Genomic DNA, 11,198 nt, shown 5'->3' with positions numbered 1-11,198 from the left:
TGTATATCAAGTCCACGTACGTACGGATTGTGCGTAGGCTTATTAATTTGACGTCGGAAGTTTACATACACTTAGGTTGGAGTCAGTAAAACTCGTTTTTCAACCACTCCACAAATTTCTTGTTATCAATCTATAGTTTTGGCAAGTCGGTTAGGACATCTACTTTGTGCATGACACAAGTAATTTTTCCAACAATTGTTAATGACAGATTATTTCACTTATAATTCACTGTATCACAATTCCAGTGGGTCAGAAGTTTGCATACACTAAGTTGACTGTGCCTTTAAACAGCTTGGAAAATTCCAGAAAATTAAGCTTCCGATAGGCTAATTAACATAATTTGAGTCAACTGGAGGTGTACCTGTGGATGTATTTCAAGGCCTACCTTCAAAGTCAGCTATTTGCTTGACATCATGGGAAAATCAAAAGAAATCAGCCTAGACCTCAGAATTTTTTGGTTGTTGACCTCCACAAGTCTGGTTCATCCTTGGGAGCAATTTCCAAACACCTGAAGGTGCCACGGTCATCTGTGCAAACAATAGTATGCAAGTATAAACACCTTGGGACCACGCAGCCGTCATACCGCTCAGGAAGGAGACGCGTTCTGTCTCCTAGAGATGAACGTACTTTGGTGCGAAAAGTGCAGATCAATCCCAGAATAACAGCAAAGGACCTTGTGAAGATGCTGGAGGAAACAGGTACAAAAGTACCTATATCCACAGTAAAACGGGTCCTATATTGACATAACCTGAAAGGCCGCTCAGCAAGGAAGAAGCCACTGCTCCAAAACCGCCATAAAAAAGCCAGACTACGGTTTGCATCTGCACATGGGGACAAAGATAGTACTTTTTGGAGAAATGTCCTCTGGTCTTCGCTTCGCTCCACAGGTAATATTACACTTCATTACATTACAACGGTTTGGTTTGTTTGATCTTAGCTAGCTACATAGCCGTCTTTGTATCAAAGATAATTGTGTAGTTTAGAGTAATTAGAGTAATTATCGAGGCTAGCTATTTTTCGTCCTCCTAACGTAGTCAACACTGCTAGCTAGCTAGTCAACACTGCTAGCTAGCCAACTACTACCGACTAGCAGCACTGTAGAAACTATTACATTACAACGAAACGACTTGATTAGTGTAGTGTTAGTGTTAGTTAGCTAGCTACATAGTTGTCTTTGCTGTCTTTGTATCTAAGATAATTGTGTAGTTTAGAGTAATTATCGAGGTTAGCTAGCCAGCCGCGACGCGACGCCTTGTCCAGACTCCAGACTTAGTCAACACACCTAGTCATCATCAAACCCACTGCTAGCTAGCCAACCGTTACCGACTAGCAGCGCTGTAGATACTAATACATTACAACGGAACGATTTGACTAGTGCAGTGTTAGCTAGCTAGCTACATAGTTGTCTTTGTCATAGCTTGATACATGTGTAGTTTAGTAATTATCGAGGTTAGCTAGCCAGCTATTTCCGTCCCCCGCGACGCCATTTTTCCAAACCTAGCCAACTATTACCGACGAGCAGCACTGTAGAAACTAAATACATTACAAAGGAACTTCTTGATTAGTGTTATGTTAGCTAGCTACAAAGTTGCTTTTGTATCATGACAAGGTGTAGTATTGAAACTATCGAGGTTATCTAGCCAGCTACACGTTCAAACAAAGTCAACAACGCAGCCACTGCTAGCTAGCCTACTCCACCAGCCAGCAGTACTGTATCATTTTCGTCATTTTAGTCATTAAGATTTTCGCAACGTAAGCTTAACTTTCTGAACATTCGAGACGTGTAGTCCACTTGTCATTCCAATCTCCTTTGCATTAGCGTAGCCTCTTCTGTAGCTTGTCAACTATGTGTCTGTCTATCCCTGTTCTCTCCCCTCTGCACAGGCCATACAAACGCTTCACACCGCGTGGCCGCTGCCACTCTAACCTGGTGGTCCCAGCGCGCACGACCCACGTGGAGTTCCAGGTCTCCGGCAGCCTCTGGAACTGCCGGTCTGCGGCCAACAAGGCTGAGTTCATCTCAGCCTATGCTACCCTCCAGTCCCTAGATTTCCTGGCACTGACGGAAACATGGATTACCACAGATAACAATGCTACTCCTACTGCTCTCTCCTCGTCTGCCCACGTGTTCTCGCATACCCCTAGAGCATCGAGCCAGCGGGGTGGTGGCACTGGAATCCTCATCTCTCCCAAGTGGACATTCTCTCTTTCTCCCCTGACCCATCTGTCTATCTCCTCATTTGAATTCCTTGCTGTCACAGTTACCAGCCCTTTCAAGCTTAACATCCTTATCATTTATCGCCCTGCAGGTTCCCTTGGAGAGTTCATCAATGAGCTTGACGCCTTGATAAGTTCCTTTCCTGAGGATGGCTCACCTCTCACAGTTCTGGGTGACTTTAACCTCCCCATGTCTACCTTTGACTCATTCCTCTCTGCCTCCTTCTTACCACTCCTCTCCTCTTTTGACCTCACCCTCTCACCTTCCCCCCCTACTCACAAGGCAGGCAATACGCTTGACCTCATCTTTACTAGATGCTGTTCTTCCACTAATCTCATTGCAACTCCCCTCCAAGTCTCCGACCACTACCTTGTATCCTTTTCCCTCTCGCTCTCATCCAACACTTCTCACTCTGCCCCTACTCGGATGGTATTGCGCCGTCCCAACCATCGCTCTCTCTCTCCCGCTACTCTCTCCTCTTCCATCCTATCATCTCTTCCCTCTGCTCAAACCTTCTCCAACCTATCTCCTGATTCTGCCTCCTCAACCCTCCTCTCCTCCCTTTCTGCATCCTTTGATTTTCTCTGTCCCCTATCCTCCAGGCCGGCTCGGTCCTCCCCTCCTGCTCCGTGGCTCGACGACTCACTGCGAGCTCACAGAACAGGGCTCCGGGCAGCCGAGCGGAAATGGAGGAAAACTCGCCTCCCTGCGGACCTGGCATCCTTTCACTCCCTCCTCTCTACATTTTCCTCTTCTGTCTCTGCTGCTAAAGCCACTTTCTACCACTCTAAATTCCAAGCATCTGCCTCTAACCCTAGGAAGCTCTTTGCTACCTTCTCCTCCCTCCTGAATCCTCCTCCCCCTCCCCCCCCCCCTCCTCCCTCTCTGCGGATGACTTCGTCAACCATTTTGAAAAGAAGGTTGACGACATCCGATCCTCGTTTGCTAAGTCAAACGACACTGCTGGTCCTGCTCACACTGCCCTACCCTGTGCTTTGACCTCTCTCCCCTCTCTCTCCAGATGAAATCTTGCGTCTTGTGATGGCCGGCCGCCCAACAACCTGCCCACTTGACCCTATCCCCTCCTCTCTTCTCCAGACCATTTCCGGAGACCTTCTCCCCTACCTCACCTCGCTCATCAACTCATCCTTGACCGCTGGCTACGTCCCTTCCGTCTTCAAGAGAGCGAGAGTTGCACCCCTTCTGAAAAAACCTACACTCGATCCCTCCGATGTCAACAACTACAGACCAGTATCCCTTCTTTCTTTTCTCTCCAAAACTCTTGAACGTGCCGTCCTTGGCCAGCTCTCCTGCTATCTCTCTCAGAATGACCTTCTTGATCCTAATCAGTCAGGTTTCAAGACTGGGCATTCAACTGAGACTGCTCTTCTCTGTGTCACGGAGGCTCTCCGCAATGCTAAAGCTAACTCTCTCTCCTCTGCTCTCATCCTTCTAGACCTATCTGCTGCCTTTGATACTGTGAACCATCAGATCCTCCTCTCCACCCTCTCCGAGCTGGGCATCTCCGGCGCGGCCCACGCTTGGATTGCGTCCTACCTGACAGGTCGCTCCTACCAGGTGGCGTGGTGAGAATCTATCTCCGCACCACGTGCTTTCACCACTGGTGTCCCCCAGGGCTCTGTTCTAGGCCCTCTCCTATTCTCACTATACACCAAGTCACTTGGCTCTGTCATATCCTCACATGGTCTCTCCTATCATTGCTATGCAGACGACACACAATTAATCTTCTCCTTTCCCCCTTCTGATAACCAGGTGGCGAATCGCATCTCTGCATGTCTGGCAGACATATCAGTGTGGATGACGGATCACCACCTCAAGCTGAACCTCGGCAAGACGGAGCTGCTCTTCCTCCCGGGGAAGGACTGCCCGTTCCATGATCTCGCCATCACGGTTGACAACTCCCTTGTGTCCTCCTCCCAGAGTGCTAAGTACCTTGGCGTGACCCTGGACAACACCCTGTCGTTCTCCACTAACATCAAGGCGGTGACCCGATCCTGTAGGTTCATGCTCTACAACATTCGCAGAGTACGACCCTGCCTCACACAGGAAGCGGCGCAGGTCCTAATCCAGGCACTTGTCATCTCCCGTCTGGATTACTGCAACTCGCTGTTGGCTGGGCTCCCTGCCTGTGCCATTAAACCCCTACAACTCATCCAGAACGCCGCAGCCCGTCTGGTGTTCAACCTTCCCAAGTTCTCTCACGTCACCCTGCTCCTCCGCTCTCTCCACTGGCTTCCAGTTGAAGCTCGCATCCACTACAAGACCATGGTGCTTGACTACGGAGCTGTGAGGGGAACGGCACCTCCGTACCTTCAGGCTCTGATCAGGCCCTACACCCAAACAAGGGCACTGCATTCATCCACCTCTGGCCTGCTCGCCTCCCTACCTCTGAGGAAGCACAGTTCCCGCTCAACCCAGTCAAAACTGTTCGCTGCTCTGGCACCCCAATGGTGGAACAAGCTCCCTCACGACGCCAGGACAGCGGAGTCAATCACCACCTTCCGGAGACACCTGAAACTGCAGCATAAATACTGGAGGCTGAGACAGGAGGGGTCAAGAGACACTGTGGCCCTATCCGATGAAACTCCCGGACAGGGCCAAACAGGTAGGATATAACCCCACACAGTTTGCCAAAGCACAGCCCCCACATCACTGGAGGGATATCTCCAACCACCAACATACCATCCCGGGACAAGGCCGAGTATAGCCCACAAAGATCTCTGCCACGGCACAACCCAAGGGGGGTGCCAACCCAGACAGGAAGACCACATCTGTGACTCAACCCACTCAAGTGACGCACCCTTCCCAGGGACGGCATGGAAGAACACCAGTAAGCCAGTGACTCAGCCCCTGTAATAGGGGTAGAGGCAGAGAATCCCAGTGGAAAGAGGGGAACCGGCCAGGCAGAGACAGCAAGGGCAGTTCGTTGCTCCAGCCTTTCCATTCACCTTCACACCCCTGGGCCAGACTACACTTAATCATAGGACCTACTGAAGAGATATGTCTTCAGTAAAGAATTAAAGGTTGAGACTGAGTCTGCGTCGCTCACATGGGTAGGCAGACTATTCCATAAAAATGGAGCTCTATAGGAGAAAGCCCTGCCTCCAGCTGTTTGCTTAGAAATTCTAGGAACAATTAGAAGGCCCGCGTTTTGTGACCGTAGCGTACGTGTAGGTATGTACGGCAGGACCAAATCGGAAAGATAGGTAGGAGCAAGCCCATGTAATGCTTTGTAGGTTAGCAGTAGAACCTTGAAATCAGCCCTTGCCTTAATTGGAAGCCAGTGTAGGGAGGCTAGCACTGGAGTAATATGATCAATTTTTTTGGTTCTAGTCAGGATTCTAGCAGCCGTATTTAGCACTAACTGAAGTTTATTTAGTGCTTTATCCGGGTAGCCAGAAAGTAGAGCATTGCAGTAGTCCAACCTAGAAGTAACAAAGGTATGGATTAATTTTTCTGCGTCATTTTTGGACAGAAAGTTTCTGATTTTTGCAATGTTACGTAGATGGAATAAAGCTGTCCTTGAAACAGTCTTGATATGTTCTTCAAAAGAGAGATCAGGGTCCAGAGTTACGCCGAGGTCCTTCACAGTTTTATTTGAGACAACTTTACAACCATCCAGATTAATTGTCAGATTCAGCAGAAGATATCTTTGTTTCTTGGGACCTAGAACAAGCATTTCTGTTTTGTCCAAGTTTAAAAGTAGAACGTTTGCAGCCATCCACTTCCTTATGTCTGAGACACAGGCTTCTAGCGAGGGGAATTTTGGGGCTTCACCATGTTTCATTGAAATGTACAGCTGTGTGTCATCCGCATAGCAGTGAAATTTAACATTTTGTTTTCGAATGACATCCCCAAGAGGTAAAATATATAGTGAAAACAATAATGGTCCTAACACGGAACCTTGAGGAACACCAAAATTTACAGTTGATTTGTCAGAGGACAAACCATTCACAGAGACAAACTGATATCTTTCCGACAGATAAGATCTAAACCAGGCCAGAACTTGTCCATGTAGACCAATTTGCGTTTCCAATCTCTCCAAAAGAATGTGGTGACCGATGGTATCAAAAGCAGCGCTAAGATCTAGGAGCACGAGGACAGATGCAGAGCCTCGGTCTGACGTCATTAAAATGTCATTTACCACCTTCACAAGTGCAGTCTCAGTGCTATGATGGGGTCTAAAACCAGACTGAAGCGTTTCGTATACATTGTTTGTCTTCAGGAAGGCAGTGAGTTGCTGCGCAACAGCTTTTTCTAAAATGTTTGAGAGGAATGGAAGATTCGATACAGGCCGATAGTTTTTTTATAATTTCTGGGTCAAGATTTGGCTTTTTCAAGAGAGGCTCTATTACTGCCACTTTTAGTGAGTTTGGTACACATCCGGTGGATAGAGAGCCGTTTATTATGTTCAACATAGGAGGGCCAAGCACAGAAAGCAGCTCTTTCAGTAGTTTAGTTGGAATAGGGTCCAGTATGCAGCTTGAAGGTTTAGAGGCCATGATTATTTTCATCATTGTGTCAAGAGATATAGTACTAAAACACTTTAGTGTCTCCCTTGATCCTAGGTCCTGGCAGAGTTGTGCAGACTCAGGACAATGGAGCTTTGGAGGAATACGCAGATTTAAAGAGGAGTCTGTAATTTGCTTTCTAATGATCATGATCTTTTCCTCAAAGAAGTTCATGAATTCATTACTGCTGAAGTGAGAGCCATCCTCTCTTGGGGAATGCTGCTTTTTAGTTAGCTTTGCGACAGTATCAAAAAGAAATTTCGGATTGTTCTTATTTTCCTCAATTAAGTTGGAAAAATAGGATGATCGAGCAGCAGTGAGGGCTCTTCGATACTGCACGGTACTGTCTTTCCAAGCTAGTCGGAAGACTTCCAGTTTGGTGTGGCGCCATTTCCGTTCCAATTTTCTGGAAGCTTGCTTCAGAGCTCGTGTATTTTCTGTATACCAGGGAGCTAGTTTCTTATGACAGATGTTTTTAGTTTTTAGGGGTGCAACTGCATCTAGGGTATTGCGCAAGGTTAAATTGAGTTCCTCGGTTAGGTGGTTAACTGATTTTTGTCCTCTGACGTCCTTGGGCAGGCAGAAGGAGTCTGGAAGGGCATCAAGGAATCTTTGGGTTGTCTGAGAATTTATAGCACAACTTTTAATGCTTCTTGGTTGGGGTTTGAGCAGATTATTTGTTGCGATTGCAAACGTAATAAAATGGTGGTCCGATAGTCCAGGATTATGAGGAAAAACATTAAGATCCACAACATTTATTCCATGGGACAAAACTAAGTCCAGAGTATGACTGTGGCAGTGAGTAGGTCCAGAGACATGTTGGACAAAACCCACTGAGTCGATGATGGCTCCGAAAGCCTTTTGGAGTGGGTCTGTGGACTTTTCCATGTGAATATTAAAGTCACCAAAAATTAGAATATTATCTGCGATGACTACAAGATCCGATAGGAATTCAGGGAACTCAGTGAGGAACACTGCATATGGGCCAGGAGGCCTGTAAACAGTAGCTATTAAAAGTGAGTGAGTAGGCTGCATAGATTTCATGACTAGAAGCTCAAAAGACGAAAACGTTGTTTTTTGTTTTTTGTAAATTGAAATTGGCTATCGTTTATGTTAGCAACACCTCCGCCTTTGCCGGATGCACGGGGGATATGGTCACTAGTGTAACCAGGGGGTGAGGCCTCATTTAACACAGTAAATTCATCAGGCTTAAGCCATGTTTCAGTCAGGCCAATCACATCAAGATTATGATCAGTGATTAGTTCATTGACTATAACTGCCTTGGAAGTGAGGGATCTAACATTAAGTAACCCTATTTTGAAATTTGAGGTATCACAATCTCTTTCAATAATGGCAGGAATGGAGGAGGTCTTTATTCTAGTGAGATTGCTAAGGCGAACACCGCCATGTTTAATTTTGCCCAACCTAGGTCGGGGCACAGACACGGTCTCAATGGGGATAGCTGAGCTGACTACACTGACTGTGCTGGTGGCAGACTCCACTAAGCTGGCAGGCTGGCTAACAGCCTGCTGCCTGGCTTGCACCCTATTTCATTGTGGAGCTAGAGGAGTTAGAGCCCTGTCTATGTTCGTCTAGAGCCCTGTCTATGCCCTTTCTAAATCATTCTCTCTACTATTATTCTGACATTTCACATTCTTAAAATAAAGTGGTGATCCTAGCTGACCTAAGACAGGGCATTTTTACTAGGATTAAATGTCAGGAATTGTTAAAAACTTAGTTTAAATTTATTTGGCTAAGGTGTATGTAGTAAACTTCCAACTTCTACTGCTAATCTTTCACATTTGAATTCTTTCTTGGGGGCCCGGCCGGGTTTAAATGCTTTTTTCAGTTTCATTCATTTGTATTTATACATCTGTATTTATTAATTGTAGTTTTTGCTGCTTAAAGGTTTTTGTTGTTGCCTAGACAACCTTATTTTCATGTTGATTCTTCGTATTCGGTGGGAGGAGCTGCACCTCAATATTAGGAAGTTGTTCTTAATGTTTAGTACACACCAGAAACTGTTGAGCGTGAAAACCCAGCAGCGTTGCAGTTCTTGACACGAACAGGTGCATCTGGCACCTATCATACCCCGTTCAAAGGCACTTAAATCTATTGTCTTCACCCTCTGAATGACACACACACAATCCATCTCTCAGTTGTCTCAAGGCTCCAAAATAATTTTTTAACCTGTCTCCTCCCATTTATATACACTGATTAAAGTGGATTCACCTGGTCAGTCTAGGTCATGGAAAGAGCAGGTGACCTTAATGTTTTGTACACTCAGTGTATATTTGCCACAAGGATTAGGATACATTTCCCAATAGGATGTGGAATTAGTGTCAACATGTTTTTTTGGTACATTGGAATCAGTGTAAATATATGTTTTTGTACTTCGTCCTTGTGGCTTGGTGACCTGCACGTATAAAAGTGTTCCTCTATCTCAAGCTGAACAGAACCTACAGACTACCACCTGTGATTCCTTCTCTAACAGGAAAAGATTACCATGGAGAAGTTGGCCATCCTTCTGCTTCTGAGTGCTGCCATTGCACTGGGCGATGCCAACCTGACCCTGCTCCTTGGTTTAGAACCCTTACTGAAGACTGAGGTGGAACAGACTCCTCCTGTTGAGGCTCAGGTTGCAGCAGTGCAGGAGGGGACAAAGGAAAGTTCATGTCCCTCAGACTGGCACACATATGGATCACGCTGTTTCAAGTTTGTCAGCATTCCACAGTCATGGGCAGATTCCGAGCAAAACTGTTTGGCACTTGGTGGAAACCTAGCATCCGTGCATAACCTTTTAGAGTACCAGTTCATGCAAGCACTGACAAAGGACACCAATGGCCACCTACCACACACCTGGGTTGGAGGTTTTGATGCAGTCAAGGAGGGCTTATGGATGTGGTCAGATGGGTCCAGATTTGACTACACTCACTGGAACACTGGTGAGCCCAATAACGCTGGAGAAGGAGAGGACTGTCTGCAGATGAACGGCGCAAGTGAGAAGCTCTGGTTTGATGTGCCCTGTGAGTGGAAGTTTGTATCTATCTGTTCCAGAAGAATGTAGGCTAGGAAATGACCCAGCCACTTCAACTCCCACCTCCAGGGGTCAACAGTCTACACTTCAATACTCAAACCAAGATCTGTCACTCACTGCAGCTCACCAACATGACAAATAAAACATGTATTCACAAAAAAAGCTTTCCACCTATCTAATGATTAGCTAACGAGCCATATCTAACAGTTAGAAATAATGACAGAGGAATTTACAAGAGACAGCAAACAGCAAACATGTAGCTACCGAAAAAACTGTCTTTGAAGTTCAGTGCAGACTTTTATACTAAGTCATGATCTGCTGTTAGCTAGCTACTGTTTAGGTAGGCTAACCTTTCAGGTTAACTAACTGTGTGATGTTGCTGATCCTGCTTTGAAATTAAAGATAAATGACATACTCTGAACAGATTGTTTTCTTCATTTGCTATTGCTTAACAAGTTGTCATGGCATCAGTTAGTCAATGGTAAGTTGTTTTTAAACTAGATAAAGACAATCTCTCAATAACATGAACCTGCATCACTAAAAATAATACATGATACATGATAAAACCTTATCATGCTGTTAATTATGAATGAGTAACTCTCTTCCTAACAGACCATTTGTTTCTGAATGGTTTAGATGCAGGAAATTAAAGTTATATAACTATTAACTAACATGAATTATCAGCTTTTTCAAATAATGTATTAATGCATTTATGGCTTAGTAAACACACACAATGAATAAATACTTAGTAGATATTAAATGAATGATTTATTTATTCAGGTTAACTAATGTAACCTTATTGTAAAGTGTTACCATTCCCTGTCTTTCATATCTGAGGCTAAATCCATGAGGCTAAGAAATGTGACAGGGAATGTGTCCACAGAGAGAGAGAGAGAGGGAGAGAGAGAGTGTTATTCTATTTCTCCCCTGAATGAAGGACTGAAGAAGCTCTGAGATTAAAAGGCAGAAAAGAATGAAAAGGCGGAGTCACAGGGACGGAGAGTCCCTCACACAACAATGTGACAGCCAGTAGGGCTTTAGGAGGAGGGAGATATGAGGAGGAAGCTGCTTCTATTGGGCAATTGTCGGAGGAAATTCATTTGTGACACCAGGTTATATTAAAATTATACTTCACTTTATTTGCACCTACTACGCTTAAGGCGAGGTTAGCGTATACTGTAGGCTCACTGGTCAACAAGAGCAGGAAAGGACAGGGGACAGCAGAGAAGTACAAGTTGAAGAAAGTGCAGTGTCAGAGACACAAATGAAATAAAAACATCTGCTTTTCTCCATACCGTCATGACAGTAGCAGATATTTCAAAACGTTAAAAACAAATAATTTAAATGACTCTTTATACACAATTCCATTAGAAGCATCAAACTCATAGCTATAAGGCGTTTGGATATGAAG

General features: G+C 45.3%; 1 pseudogene; it reads left to right on the top strand.

Moving 5' to 3' along the window:
* Positions 1-9,110: 9,110 nt before the first annotated feature.
* Positions 9,111-10,032, top strand: LOC145875759 (ladderlectin pseudogene; annotated as a pseudogene).
* Positions 10,033-11,198: the final 1,166 nt, after the last annotated feature.

This window comes from Salmo salar, unplaced genomic scaffold (assembly GCF_965601325.2).
Source record: "Salmo salar unplaced genomic scaffold, fSalSal1 ptg000335l, whole genome shotgun sequence".
NCBI lineage: Eukaryota > Metazoa > Chordata > Actinopteri > Salmoniformes > Salmonidae > Salmo > Salmo salar.
The sequence above is the reverse complement of the archived record's forward strand: the minus strand, read 5'-3'. Positions and strand labels throughout refer to the sequence as shown.